The 14,410-nt window shown below is 43.6% G+C and overlaps 1 protein-coding gene across 1 annotated transcript in view; it reads right to left on the bottom strand.

The window, feature by feature from the left end:
* Positions 1-14,410, bottom strand: part of kcnip2 (Kv channel interacting protein 2) — a 191,881-nt gene that overhangs the window by 86,586 nt on the left and 90,885 nt on the right. The window lies entirely within an intron of this gene.

The following is a 14,410-nucleotide window of genomic DNA, read 5'->3' as shown; positions in this document are numbered from 1 at the left end:
ATATACACATGTCAAATATTACTGCCCACTACAAAAACATGAACTCATTACCTTGATGCGTTCTCTGTTAAATCTAACAAGACCCTGCTGGAAATAAAGCAGACAACAGATTATCAACATCAAGTTGCTAGGGTATTAGATCCAACGTGGATCCAGGCACAACTGTCTTCATCGGCGTAACGAATGAGACACCAAAATATTCTGGACATTCCTTGCGGAAACCTTTTTTTCCAGCACTTGGGCTGTTTGTCTCTTGACTGTCACTCAGAAAAATCATTTTGGATCAGATGATGACGTGTGAAAATATCACAGCATAACTAATCATCTGGACACCAAATGTGCATCCAACAAGTATTATGCATAATTATTGAAGAACCACATGAATTACAGTATCGATTTAGGTATTAATTATCGAAGTAAGGTTAGAAGCATTCGATTTTGCAATGCATACATTATTTGGGATTTGTGTGCCCATGAAAACAAAAATGTTTTCCCCCGTAACTTAAAGGAGACATGAAATGTTACTTAGTTACACTGCATTTCTGAGATCTTTACACAAAAAAAATGTCCGACAGCTAAATCCAGGATTCTTACAGGGATCAAGTTAAAGGTCTAATTGAATTGATTAATGCTTAATATATAGTATAATGACAACTTACACTGCCGTAAATGCAAGGACAGAAAAGTAATCAACTCTTGAATTTGATTGAATATAGCTATGATCCCCCTTATATGTGACTCGTTTCAGGAAACAGTCGTATGTCGCACATCAGCATTTTAACATACATTTTTTTTATCAAAATGTGTTTTTTTGGGGCAGAAATGCCATCTGGAACATGTGAACTTTCATGTGCCTTAATAACAAACTTGTATTCTATCCATAAATACGAATAGAATTGTTAAATTACGGGCTTAGTTGGTTTAGCCACGGAAAAAGCCAGGAACCTTCCCACTAGCCATGATTGGCTGAGATAATGGATGAGCTGAACATGCCCGGGAGATGAGTATGGAATGGTCTGCCATGTAGCATGCTTCTGTCTATAACGTGAGCTGTTCAGTATGTGTTGACAGTCATTACTACTGCGCCATTTATGAAAGATATAACATTAGCCATTGAGTACTACAAAGGTTTTGCTACTTTTATCAAAAACATTGATGCCTGGAATTTAGCAGGCGCTATCGACAGATCAGTTGGAAAAAGTGACGGGCTACTTTCTGCACCGCTACAGTCAGTGTGAACCAGAGTGTGTCAACAAAATGCTGGCCAAACAAGATGTATCTTTAAACAAAACGGAAGTGGTTCCAGTCTGCCGTGAAGCATTAATCAATGTATAAGGGTAAGAGTCTAGCTACATTTTCTAACTTTGTCAGAAAGTTGTTTATTTCATTATTATTAGTATTATTGTATTTTACCCCCTTTTTCCTCCCCAATTTCGATGATGTCTCATCGCTGCAACTCCCCAACGGGCTCGGAAGGTGAAGGTCGAGTCATGCATCCTTCGAAACATGACCCGCCAAACGACGCTTCTTAACACCCACCTGCTTAACCCGGAAGCCAGCCGCACCAATGTGTCAGAGGAAACACCGTTCAACTGACGACCGAGGTCAGCCTGCAGTCACCGGCCCGCCACAAGGGGTCTCTAGAGCGCGATGAGCCAAGTAAAGCCCCGCCGGCCAAACCCTCCCCTAACCCAGACGACGCTGGGCTAATTGTGCATCGCCCTATGGGACTCCCGATAACGGCCGGTTGTGACACAGCCCTGGAACGAACCCGGATATGTAGTGACGCCCCTAGCACTGCAATGCGTTGCCTTAGTCCGCTGTGCCACCCGGGAGGCCCAGGAAGTTGTTTTTATTGCGAGATAAAGCGTACAGTTAGTTTGCTAGCAAACGTTAGCTTGCTGGCTTGCTAGCTAATGTTACGTGTATGATCTGTGGAGTAATATTATTCGAATCAGAAACCAATTTGCATTGCTAGTTATAGCCTAATGTTAGCTAGCTTACATTGACCTCAGTTTGTTAGCGTTAGCAACCTGCAGATTCACACTACAGTTAAGACAATGTTTGTATTGGTAGTAGTATGAGTTGCGATTATGCCGGTTCATTATTTAGCTAGTTAGCTACCTAGCTAGCTACCTGTCTAAACAAAAAAGACTCCATCTCGGCCAGATGATTACATGACCCATCACGTTAGCCAGGTGTGTCTGGGGGTGATTACGGTCATCTATTGTATTTCATGAACATGTGTACATGTCTAGACAATAGTGACCCATCCACTTCGTTAGATGTGCTTGGGGGGTGGTTATATAATTTCCTTCACATGACCCATCAATTTAGAAAAGTGTGTCGGGTAAGCATCATCTAATAATGCTAAAATATTAATAAAATATTTTTATCTGGACACTTTCTGTTTTTGATATTGCTCCTATGCAAGTAACCACTTCACTGTACCATTTACACCTTCTGTATACTGTGCATGTGACAAATAAACGTAGATTTTATTTGACATAGCGTGCGTTTACCACATGGCCTCAGATATGAATCCTTAAAGAGATCAGTGGGGCAAAGGCTTTAAAGGGTGTGAACGATGCTGAATGGGTGTAGACAAAGAAGAGCTCTCCAGTAGATGTACCAAAACATTCGATGGCCATTTTCTAAAAGTGGAGTTACAAGTTTACACATTTTCAAATCAGAATTACTTTCCCATTGTTCCTCAGCTGGAGTTTTCCTCAACTTTTATCCAATGTAAAAAACACAATTTCAAATTTGGACACATAAGACTGAATCGAGGCGGTCGGTCACATATCTTAATGTAACGAAATGAAAAAAAATTGCCATATTATTATCAATGACTCATCAACAGCTGTAATAACTTGTCCAGTGTAGGAAATCCTCACTGGGTACCCTAGTTTATAAAAAGACCCAATACAGGACCTTGGGACATGAAGTCAGTTTACTAGTCAAAAATAGACGTTTACTATAGGACGTCAATAAATGACATGAGACTGTGATATATTGTTGTCTGTGCATGCATCATCTCAGCTCTCGTCTTTCTCCTATCCTCCCCTTTCCCTCTTTTTCTGTACTTTTCATCATGTCATCTCTTTCTCTCTTATCTTATCCTATCCTACCTTCTCCGCTCACTCCTTATTTCTCCTCTCCTCTCCTTCCCTAACCTTTGTCCTCTTCTTTCGGACATGTACACTCTGTCTCTTTTATCTGTTCTCCTTTCTTCCCCCTCTCCCTCCTCCCAGGCAGACTGCTGTTAATTGGAATTCATTTTTAGTGTGTGTGAGGTGTGTGTGAGAGTGCGTATTTTCGGTGGGTGTGTGAGAGGTGTGCGTGTGTCGATGATGGATGAAGGTGATGTTTCACAGCTTTCTCGTAAGGGAGGAGGGGAACGAGGGAGAGTGAAGGGGGGGAGGTGGGGAAGGTGGGAAGGGAGACGAAGGGATGGAGGGTGGTAGACAAGGACACAGGCTGTGAGACCTTCTACTTCTGATGGCCCAAAAGAACAGAGTGGAGAGTCAGTGTGTGTGTGAGAGACATTTGCAATGTAACCTCAAAGACAAATGGAGACATTTGTCGTAACTGTAGGCAACAGAGATTACTGAATGTGCTGGCCTTTTAATTATGTTTTGCCATCTGTTAGCTGTAAGCCAAACTGCGCAAAAGTGAAATTGAAACTAACCTTGATGTTAAATTTAGGCATTAATTCCGAGCTCTTTGTTCAGCTCTCTCAATCAGAATAAATGTAGGCATTGGATTAAATGTATGCAATAATTCTGATTGGTTAGGGTTAAACGGGAACTGCACCCACTGACTTAGCCTTGTTTTTTGGCTTGCTCCTCAAGAAATTCTGGCGGCCATGACAGACGCCATACGTGACTTGGCTTGGGGGTGTGGTTTTATGTGGGTGCTTCTTGGGTGTGCCATTGTCACCACCAAGACACGCCCAGCTGTCAGAACCTTGCCCGCAGATATTTCCCACCACTCAATCACAACAAACAAACCTCACAAAGGTTGAATTCAATAACTACAGGCAGATGTATTTTGTGTGATACCGGAGGAAGCTTTGAATAGGTCAGTAGCCTACAGAGTAATATGAGCATGCAATTGTTGAATTCATGTAGATATTCCAAACTAAGTGTTTTGATAACTTTCAATTGTAGTAACAGTGTCCAACTATTTACATAATTACCATAGAAGCAGTGTTCTTCTAATACAACAATGTGCACCTCTTAACTTTCATTGTCATTCCCAGCCGATACAGATACTATGCCTATCAACATTTTGCCTGGTGGTAATGGGGCTATCTTGGCAAACATGTCAGGGTGGTCATACCTTCCTGTGTGGTCTGTCTTCAACAGGAGTTCCCTGATCCTGGTGAATAATACACAGGGTTCCTCCCTACCCATATTGACTGATACCATTCAATTCAATAATAAAAAAACGACAATACAAGTCAAAGTTATGTCTAGTAAAATTGTAATGCAGAGTGCCAGGTCTCTCTCCATTCAGAGACAACATTATCAAGCCCGTCTGTCAGTCTGGACTTCATCGCATCTTGCAAGTCTCCATGTGCTGGCTCCATACATGTTTCTGTGAACACATACACACATAGTCACTGTTCAATTACCAATGGCAGTTAGGATATGTGATATCTGACACACAAACAGGTAGTATGATAAGGTTTGAACAGGTCAGATAATAGCTACTCAATTATAGACTCCCCATCAAACGACCGAGGCTGTCATCTGGCAAAAGCATCTACAGTTCTCTCCATCTGTAGAAATAGGCAGAGTACATCAGTTACACACGGAATGAAAGGGTGTTGCAAATACTGGACATTTCTGCTGTACTGTATTATTGCTAGTCACCTTCAGTCCTACATTGTGGATGTGTTGAGTGCCAGGTCTCTCTCCATTCAGAGATGTCAGTATCAAGCCTCTCTGCCGGGTCAGAACTACATCACATCCTCTTGCAAGTCTCCAAGTGCTGGCTCCATAGATGCATCTGTGAGCACATACACACAGTCACTGTTCTCTTACCAATGGCAGGATAAGTGATATTGGACAAACAAACATATACTATGTTGAAGTTTGAACAGGTCAAACTAAACCTACCTAATTCTGGTCTCCCCATTGACGACCGTTGGTGAGCAGGCAAGAGGTGAAGCTGGAGGTGAGGTCTTTGCCAGCGCCACATGGATGGGCATGGCAGCGTAGATCAGCGTCTGGCCCCTCATCAAACATACTGGTCGGTCACACACAAACACACACACACACACACACACACACACACACACACACACAGAGCACTGATTACATTATCAATGGTGGTTATGATTAACATGGTGGAACCAACCTGATTGCTGCATTCACCTTTCTATTTCACTCCAGACATCAAGGCGTGAAGTGAAAAAGAATGGAAAACGCAGCGATCAGGCTGATTGCACCAGGCTAAGGTATAAAAGTGAATTGGGACAGAACTAGAAACTGTTCTGACCTTTAACCAGGTCAAATGTCACCAACCTGATTCAAGTGTCCTCCCTGCTCCATTTATAGCTCACAGTGAGGGCATGCCTGCGTGATGTTGAGGGTCCCCTTGCTGGTCTTCTCTATGTTACATGTGCGGCCAGCAAACTGGAGAACGGAGGTGGAGAACGAAGGGGGAGACCCCGACCCCTTCCCTGGAGAACGGCGCTGTTCTCGACCCAACCAGCCATGGAGATACGTCACTCGCCGTGGAAGTCAAAGAAAGCGTCCTCTGGCAACGAGGGTCTGCTTGGAGATGTTGAGCCCGGACCTGACACAGACCAGAAACGTCTTTGACGCCCCGGACTCCAGAGGTTCCTGCGTATTCGTCCTCTGTTCTGTCTCCCTCTCTGGTGGCTTCTACCTCGGGTTGATCCTCGGAGCTCCCACCCTCATCAGACCGTGAGGCTGTCTGAGAGACTGGCCCATTTAACATCACCAGCTGTTATCATAGGCAGCTCTATGGTGAGAAACATCTCGGTCTCCAAGGCAAAAACCCTGTGCTACCCAGGAGCACGAGTACAGGACGTAACAAGGCTGCTTCCGACTGTTCTACCACAGATGCCGGGAGCTGACACTGTCGTAGTCTATGTGTGGTCAAACGACATCAGGAGCACACACGTAGTGTGTTGTGAATTCTGTAATGAGTGTATTGTAATGATTTTAAAATTGTATAACTGCCTTCATTTTGCTGCTGCCTCCATAATTAATACAAATACAATACAAATACATCTCTCGAACTGCAGCAGGAAATCCTCATAAACAATGTATATGCTCATCTTATGTCGTGGTATTGACTGGAAGGGCCCATGACAAGGTGATACAATAGACAGCCAAGTGGTAAATTTCATTTTGTTGTAAAGAAAGGACAAAGCTTTTTGATAATGCACTTCACAAACAAAATGACTCTACAACTTGCATCTGCTTGGCTGGGTAATTAACCTACTAGTTTATCAAACGGAGTATTTTTTAATACAAATTTCAAGCAAATTTTATGACTGTAACTCCAGAATGGATTAGATTCAGGCCGGTGATATCGTTACAGTTTGTTGCTCCTAGTTCACTGTATTAGTCAGACTCAGACATGAGTTAGTTACCAACACAGCTGCATCCATTATTTAGTTTTGCCCTAAACAATACAGAATACACTTGTATAAGCAATGAACTAGCTTGCAAATCCAACTTGTAGGCTAACTAACATTAGCTAGCCTGTAGCTAGCTAGCTAGCATGCCTGCCTCTCTAGCATTATCAAATGATAGTGTTACATAACCAGCAGCATCTCGACAATACACAAACTTGTATGAGCTACGACCTAAATAAGTTGAACTGAGGTAGTTACGCTAACATTAGCTAAAATGTTAGCTATCCTGCCTCGCGTTATCAAAGATAGCTAACTATACAACCAGCAATAATGTTATTTAACGTCATTTAACACCATAGTACCCTCCAAACTCGTCATCAAGCTCGAGACCCTGGGTCTCGACCCCGCCCTGTGCAACTGGGTCCTGGACTTCCTGACGGGCCGCCCCCAGGTGGTGAGGGTAGGTAACAACATCTCCACCCCGCTGATCCTCAACACTGGGGCCCCACAAGGGTGCGTTCTGAGCCCTCTCCTGTACTCCCTGTTCACCCACGACTGCGTGGCCATGCACGCCTCCAACTCAATCATCAAGTTTGCGGACGACACTACAGTGGTAGGCTTGATTACCAACAACGACGAGACAGCCTACAGGGAGGAGGTGAGGGCCCTCAGAGTGTGGTGTCAGGAAAATAACCTCACACTCAACGTCAACAAAACAAAGGAGATGATTGTGGACTTCAGGAAACAGCAGAGGGAGCACCCCCCTATCCACATCGACGGGACAGTAGTGGAGAAGGTGGAAAGTTTTAAGTTCCTCGGTGTACACATCACGGACAAACTGAATTGGTCCACCCACACAGACAGCGTTGTGAAGAAGGTGCAGCAGCGCCTCTTCAACCTCAGGAGGCCGAAGAAATTCGGCTTGTCACCAAAAGCACTCACAAACTTCTACAGATGCACAATCGAGAGCATCCTGTCGGGCTGTATTACCGCCTGGTACGGCAACTGCTCCGCCCACAACCGTAAGGCTCTCCAGAGGGTAGTGAGGTCTGCACAACACATCACCGGGGGCAAACTACCTGCCCTCCAGGACACCTACACCACCCGATGTCACAGGAAGGCCATAAAGATCATCAAGGACAACAACCACCCGAGCCACTGCCTGTTCACCCCGCTATCATCCAGAAGGCGAGGTCAGTACAGGTGCATCAAAGCAGGGACCGAGAGACTGAAAAACAGCTTCTATCTCAAGGCCATCAGACTGTTAAACAGCCACCACTAACATTTAGTGTCCGCTGCCAACATACTGACTCAACTCCAGCCACTTTAATAATGGGAATTGATGGAAATTATGTAAAAATGTATCACTAGCCACTTTAAACAATGCCACTTAAATATAATGTTTACATACCCTACATTACTCATCTCATATGTATATGTATATACTGTACTCTATATCATCTACTGCATCTTGTCATCTTTATGTAATACATGTATCACTAGCCACTTTAAACTATGCCACTTTATGTTATATACCCTACATTACTCATCTCATATGTATATACTGTACTCTATACCATCTACTGCATCTTGCCTATGCCGTTCTGTACCATCACTCATTCATATATCTTTATGTACATATTCTTTATCCCTTTACACTTGTGTGTATAAGGTAGTAGTTGTGGAATTGTTAGGTTAGATTACTTGTTGGTTATTACTGCATTGTCGGAACTAGAAGCACAAGCATTTCGCTACACTCGCATTAACATCTGCTAACCATGTGTATGTGACAAATAAAATTTTATTTTATTTTATTTTATTCAAGTAAGCTAGTGTTACTGGTACAGACTTGAGGACCAATGATCTCCAACCACCTATTCTGCACGATAGGGTCCTTCAGCAGGGCATGCAAACCATAGTCGGCTATGCATCCTGCTGGAAGCATGCGTTGTCGAACTAGAGCCGGCTTGATCAATCCATATTAGGGCTTACCAGTCTCAAACGGCTGTGATCCTTTGAACGTGTTTGGGTCCATGAAACAACAGAGCCCCATTCAATGAAGGGAAGCTGTGGGTGGACGGGCGATTTGCACTTGGAGTTTGGCAAAAGGTAGGCAGGAATTGTTAAAATGATTGAAATCCAAACCCAACCTCCATTTACTTGTTGTGACGCACTCAGGTTCCAAACTACATTTTAGACGAGACTGACTTTATGACCAAAATTGTCCTATTTACACTTTGTAGTCAATTTTGACACTGGAATAAATGTTTCTGACTTATATCGATTCCACATGATTCCACACCTGCAGGACACCTACAGCACCCGATGTCACAGGAAGGTCAAAAAGATCATCAGGGACTTCAACCACCCGAGCCACAGCCTGTTCACCACGTTATCATCTAGACGGTAAGGTCAGTACAGGTACATCAAAGCTGTGACTGAGAGACTGAAAAACAGCTTCTATCTTAAGGCCATCATACTGTTAAACAGCCATCACTAGCCGGCTTCCACCCGGTTACGCAACCCTGCACCTTAGAGGCTGCTGCCCAATATACATAGACTTGGAATCACTGGGCACTTTAATAATGGAACACTAGTCACTTTAATAATGTTTAAATAATGTTTACATACTGCTTTACTCATTTGATATGCATATACTGTATTCTATTCTACTATATTTTAGTCAATGCCACTCCGATATTGCTCGATATAATATGTATATATTTCTTAATTCCATTATTTTACTTTTAGATTTGTGTGTATTGTTGTGAATCATTTTTAGATACTACTGCACTGTTGGAGCTAGGAACACGAGCCTTTCGCTACACCCACAATAACATCTACTAAATATGTGTATGGGACCAATAACATTTGATTTGATTTGATTTTCAAATGGATTCGTTGATTTTTCGAGGCAGTCGCTGTTTAAGGTTTGGGTTAGGGTTAAAAGAGATAAACGAACATTTCAAAAGGAGTGCTTAGCACCGGGATTGGACCCGAGATGATTGGAGCTATGGCCCACGCTTTAAGCCGGTCCTCACCCCCATCCACAACGCCCTTGCTTGAGCCTACAAGATGGTAACAGGCACTCGCGTTGCCTCTAGAGGACGGTTGAAATTTGCCATGGAATTAATATGTCAAACCATGCCGTAACGTCACCATTTAAAAACGCCTGGACAGTACGTAATCCACTGGAGTTTGTGTTCGAAGTTCCCTGTAGCATTACTGGAGACTAGTGAGTGTTGCTCCGTCAACACAGAGATGAGGGAGAGGAGTGAAACAACAGAAACAGTGTAGTATTTGAGGTCTGGATTTAGAGCATAAAAGGAGGCAAGGCGAGACGAGGAGAGCAGATTATGGCAGTCAGGCTGCTGTGGAATACCTCAACTGTAAACGAGACAAGAGCGAGATGAGAGCTTCACACAAGTGAAGCATGCAGCAGGCAGATAGTCAGTAGGGCACAGATGAGGGAGAAGAGATGACACGCACAAAAGTTTTTCTGAAATCAGATTACATGACAAGTATTCCCAGTATCTTCATTCTTTCCAACAATAACTGAAGTGAATTACAGACTATGGCCATTTAGGCTCCAAGAATCTCTGCAAATAGTTTTCTATTTGTTACATTTGTCACTTTCAAGCAACAAAGTTCTAGGACACTGTAAAGTCCATGGAGAATAAGAGCACATCCTCCCAGCTGCCCACTGCACTGAGGCTAGGAAACACTGTCACCACTGATAAATCCACTATAATTGAGAATTTCAATAAGCATTTTTCTACGGCTGGCCATGCTTTCCACCTGGCTACCCCTACTCCGATCAAAAGCCCTCCACCCCCCACAGCAACTCGCCGAAGCCTCCCCATTTCTCCTTCACTGAAATCCAGACAGCTGATGTTCTGAAAGAGCTGCAAAATCTGGACCCCTACAAATCAGCCGGGCTAGATAATCTGGACTCTCTCTTTCTAAAATTATCTGACGAAATTGTTGCAACCCCTATTACTAGCCTGTTCAAGCTCTCTTTCGTATCGTCTGAGATTCCCAAAGATTGGAAAGCTGCTGCGGTCATCCCCCTCTTCAAAGGGGGAGACACTCTAGACAAAACTGCTACAGACCTATATCTATCCTACCCTGCCTTTTCTAAGATCTTCAAATGCCAAGTTAACAAACAGGTTACCTACCATTCCGAAACCCACCGTACCTTCTCCACTATGCAATCTGGTTTCCGAGCTGGTCATGGATGTACCTCAACCACGCTCGCGGTCCTAAACGATATCATAACCGCCATCGATAAGAGACATTACTGTGCAGTCGTATTCATCGACCTGGCCAAGGCTTTCGACTCTGTCAATCACCACATTCTTATCGGCAGACTAAACAGCCTTGGTTTCTCAAATGACTGCCTCGCCTGGTTCACCAACTACTTCTCTGATAGAGTTCAGTGTGTCAAATCGGAGGGCCTGTTGTCCGGACCTCTGGCAGTCTCTATGGGGGTGCCACAGGATTCAATTCTCGGGCCGACTCTCTTCTCTGTGTACATCAGTTATGTTCCTCTTGCTGCTGGTGATTCTCTGATCCACCTCTACGTAGACGACACCATTCGGTATACCTCTGGCCCTTCTTTGGACACTGTGCTAACTAACCTCCAGACAAGCTTCAATGCCATACAACTATCCTTCATTGGCCTCCAACTGCTCTTAAATGCAAGTAAAACTAAATGCATGCTCTTCAACCGATCGCTGCCCGCACCTGCCCGCCCGTCCAGCATCCCTACTCTGGACGGTTCTGACTTAGAATATGTGGACAACTACAAATACCTAGGTATCTGGTTAGACTGTAAACTCTCCTTCCAGACTCACATTAAGCATCTCCAATCCAAAATTAAATTTAGAATTGGCTTCTTATTTCGCAACAAAGCATCCTTCACTCATGCTGCCAAACATACCCTCGTAAAACTGATCATCTTACTGATCCTCGACTTCGGCGATGCCATTTACAAAATAGCCTCCAATACTCTACTCAACACATTGGATGCAGTCTATCACAGTGGCATCCGTTTTGTCACCAAAGCCCCATATACTACCCACCTGTAACGGGTGTCCTCCTCCTCTTCAGACGAAGAGGAGGAGTAGGGATTGGACCAAAGTGCAGCGTGATATTTGGACATAATGAAGTTTATTAAAGTACAGACGAAAACCGAAAACACTTCAACAAACTACAAAATAAGAAAACGACGTAGACAGACCTGAACATGGAACTTACATAAATACACGAAGAACTCACGAACAGGAACAGACTACATCAAACGAACGAACAAACCGAAACATTCCCGTATGGTGCAACATACACAGACACGGAAGACAATCACCCACAAACAAACATTGTGAACAGCCAACCTTTATATGGTTCTCAATCAGAGGAAACGTCAAACACCTGTCCCTGATTGAGAACCATTACAAGTGACCTAAACATAGAAACACAAAACATAGAATGCCCACCCCAACTCACGCCCTGACCAACTAAACACATACAAAAATAACAGAAAACAGGTCAGGAACGTGACACCACCACTGCGACCTGTACGCTCTCGTTGGCTGGCCCTCGCTTCATACTCGTCGCCAAACCAACTGGCTCCAGGTTATCTACAAGTCTCTGCTATGTAAAGCCCTGCCTTATCTTATGTAAAGCCCCCCAAAGCCAATTCTTCCTTTGGCCGCCTTTCCTTCCAGTTCTCTGCTGCCAATGACTGGAATGAACTGCAACAATCACTGAGGCTGGAGACTCATATCTCCCTCACTAGCTTTAAGCACCAGCTGTCAGAGCAGCTCACAGATCACTGCACCTGTACATCTGCAGAAAAGCCCATCCATCTACCTCATCCCCATACTGTATTTATTTATTTATCTTGCTCCTTTGCACCCCAGTATTTCTACTTTCACATTCATCTTCTGCACATCTACCATTCCAGTGTTTAATTGTAATTATTTCGCCACTATGGCCTATTTATTGCCTTTACCCCCCTTATCCTACCTCATTTGCACATACTGCACATATACTTTTTCTACTGTATTATTCATGTGTAACTCTGTGTTGTCGAACTGCTTTGCTTTATCTTGGACAGGTCGCAGTTGTAAATGAGAACTTGTTCTCAACTAGCCTACCTGGTTAAATAAAGGTGAAATAAAAAAAAATAAAAAAAATAACCTATTCTTGTGAGAGAGGTAGGTGTCAGTGAAAGACAGAGAGGCTACAGATTTAGAAAGGGAATCAAATTAAATTATGGGTGAGAAAATGAGTGAGAATCTTCACAAATCTACGACTGGAGGGAGAAAAAGTGTCCTTAAAATTGGATGTGATCTTTCAGTGGTGTTAAAGGTCCAATGTAGCCATTTTTATCTCAATATCAAATCATTTCTGGGTAGCAATTAAAGCCAGCACTCAGTAAGTGCAAAATAAAATAATACATTTTACATTTTGGTTTCTATCTTTACATTTTGCAGCTGATTTCCTCAGCCAGGCGACGTGATGACCTAGGGTTCAAGTGTAGCCATGATGAAATCTCCAGGCCCACATTCTACTTGAGTATTGAGTACAGAATATTTGGGATGAGATAGAACGGGCTGTGCAGCATGAATGTACCGCCGTCCAATCTGCAGAAACTGCGTGATCCCAACGCGTCAGACCAGCATCCCTGTGGAACGTTTCCGAACACCTTCTAGAATGCCCTGAAGAATTCTGGCTGTTCTGGAGGCAAAGGGGAGTCCGGCCCGGTACTAGATGTGTGTACCTAATAAACTATCCAGTGAGTGTAAGCCATTGACTTGCTACTATAACTATAGGTGTACTTAAATGATCAACTGGAAATAAAACACTAGTCCTCATTGAACAATATCCTATTTTACAATAACACTATACAACAATGATACAATTATATAAGACTTGTGGAAATATTGGAAAGTAATAAGCAAAATGGTAGTAACCACCTCTGATAAGCAATGTTGGGACTTCGGTCATATTGACTAGCCTACCAATCCAATCCTCTCGGATCTATACAAGTGGAAAGAGGGGTTTGTTTCTGGGCCGGGCCCTAGATCCGTCTCTATCCAACCCCCAAGCCACACTCTGGCCATCACAAACCTGTCACCATGGCTGGGATCCATCTCTAACCAACCCACAGTCCTCACTCTGGCCTCCATCCTCGTCTCTATCCAACCCCCAAGCCACACTCTGGCCATCACAAACCTGTCACCATGGCTGGGATCCATCTCTAACCAACCCCCAGGCTTTGTTTCCGGCCTCCTGCTGGGTCCTGATATTGCCTATTATACAGTCATATCAGAGCGTTACACACATGCACACAGCGACACAACACACAGCTGAGTGTCTCCTCTATTCTCTCTGAAGAAATAGAGAGATGCACAGGGAGTCCCACTATGAAGACATGAGGTTTGCTTTGAGCGACTTCTCCTTATGGAAGTAAACCTTTCCTCTCCTGTGGAGACTATTAACACATGCTGGGATAAAATGCTACAGTCCGTTAGTCGTTTCACACAAACAGCTCTTCAGTGCTTTTCACGTAACCCAGCGTATGGTTTATTCATGGTCTATTATATGTTGACAGTTTGTATCCATTTAATAAAGAAGAGAAACTTGACGGAGAGACAGAAGCGGGAGAGATGGGCAGAAAGAGAGCAGCGCAGAAGGCGGCGTCATCAATATTACACTATTATAATATAGGCTTATTTGTCACGAATCCCGCTTCCTGAGAATGTTAAAACAACTTCTAATAGACAC

Source organism: Salvelinus namaycush, chromosome 22, assembly GCF_016432855.1.
Source record: "Salvelinus namaycush isolate Seneca chromosome 22, SaNama_1.0, whole genome shotgun sequence".
Lineage (NCBI taxonomy): Eukaryota > Metazoa > Chordata > Actinopteri > Salmoniformes > Salmonidae > Salvelinus > Salvelinus namaycush.
This window is presented reverse-complemented; position numbering and strand designations above follow the sequence as displayed.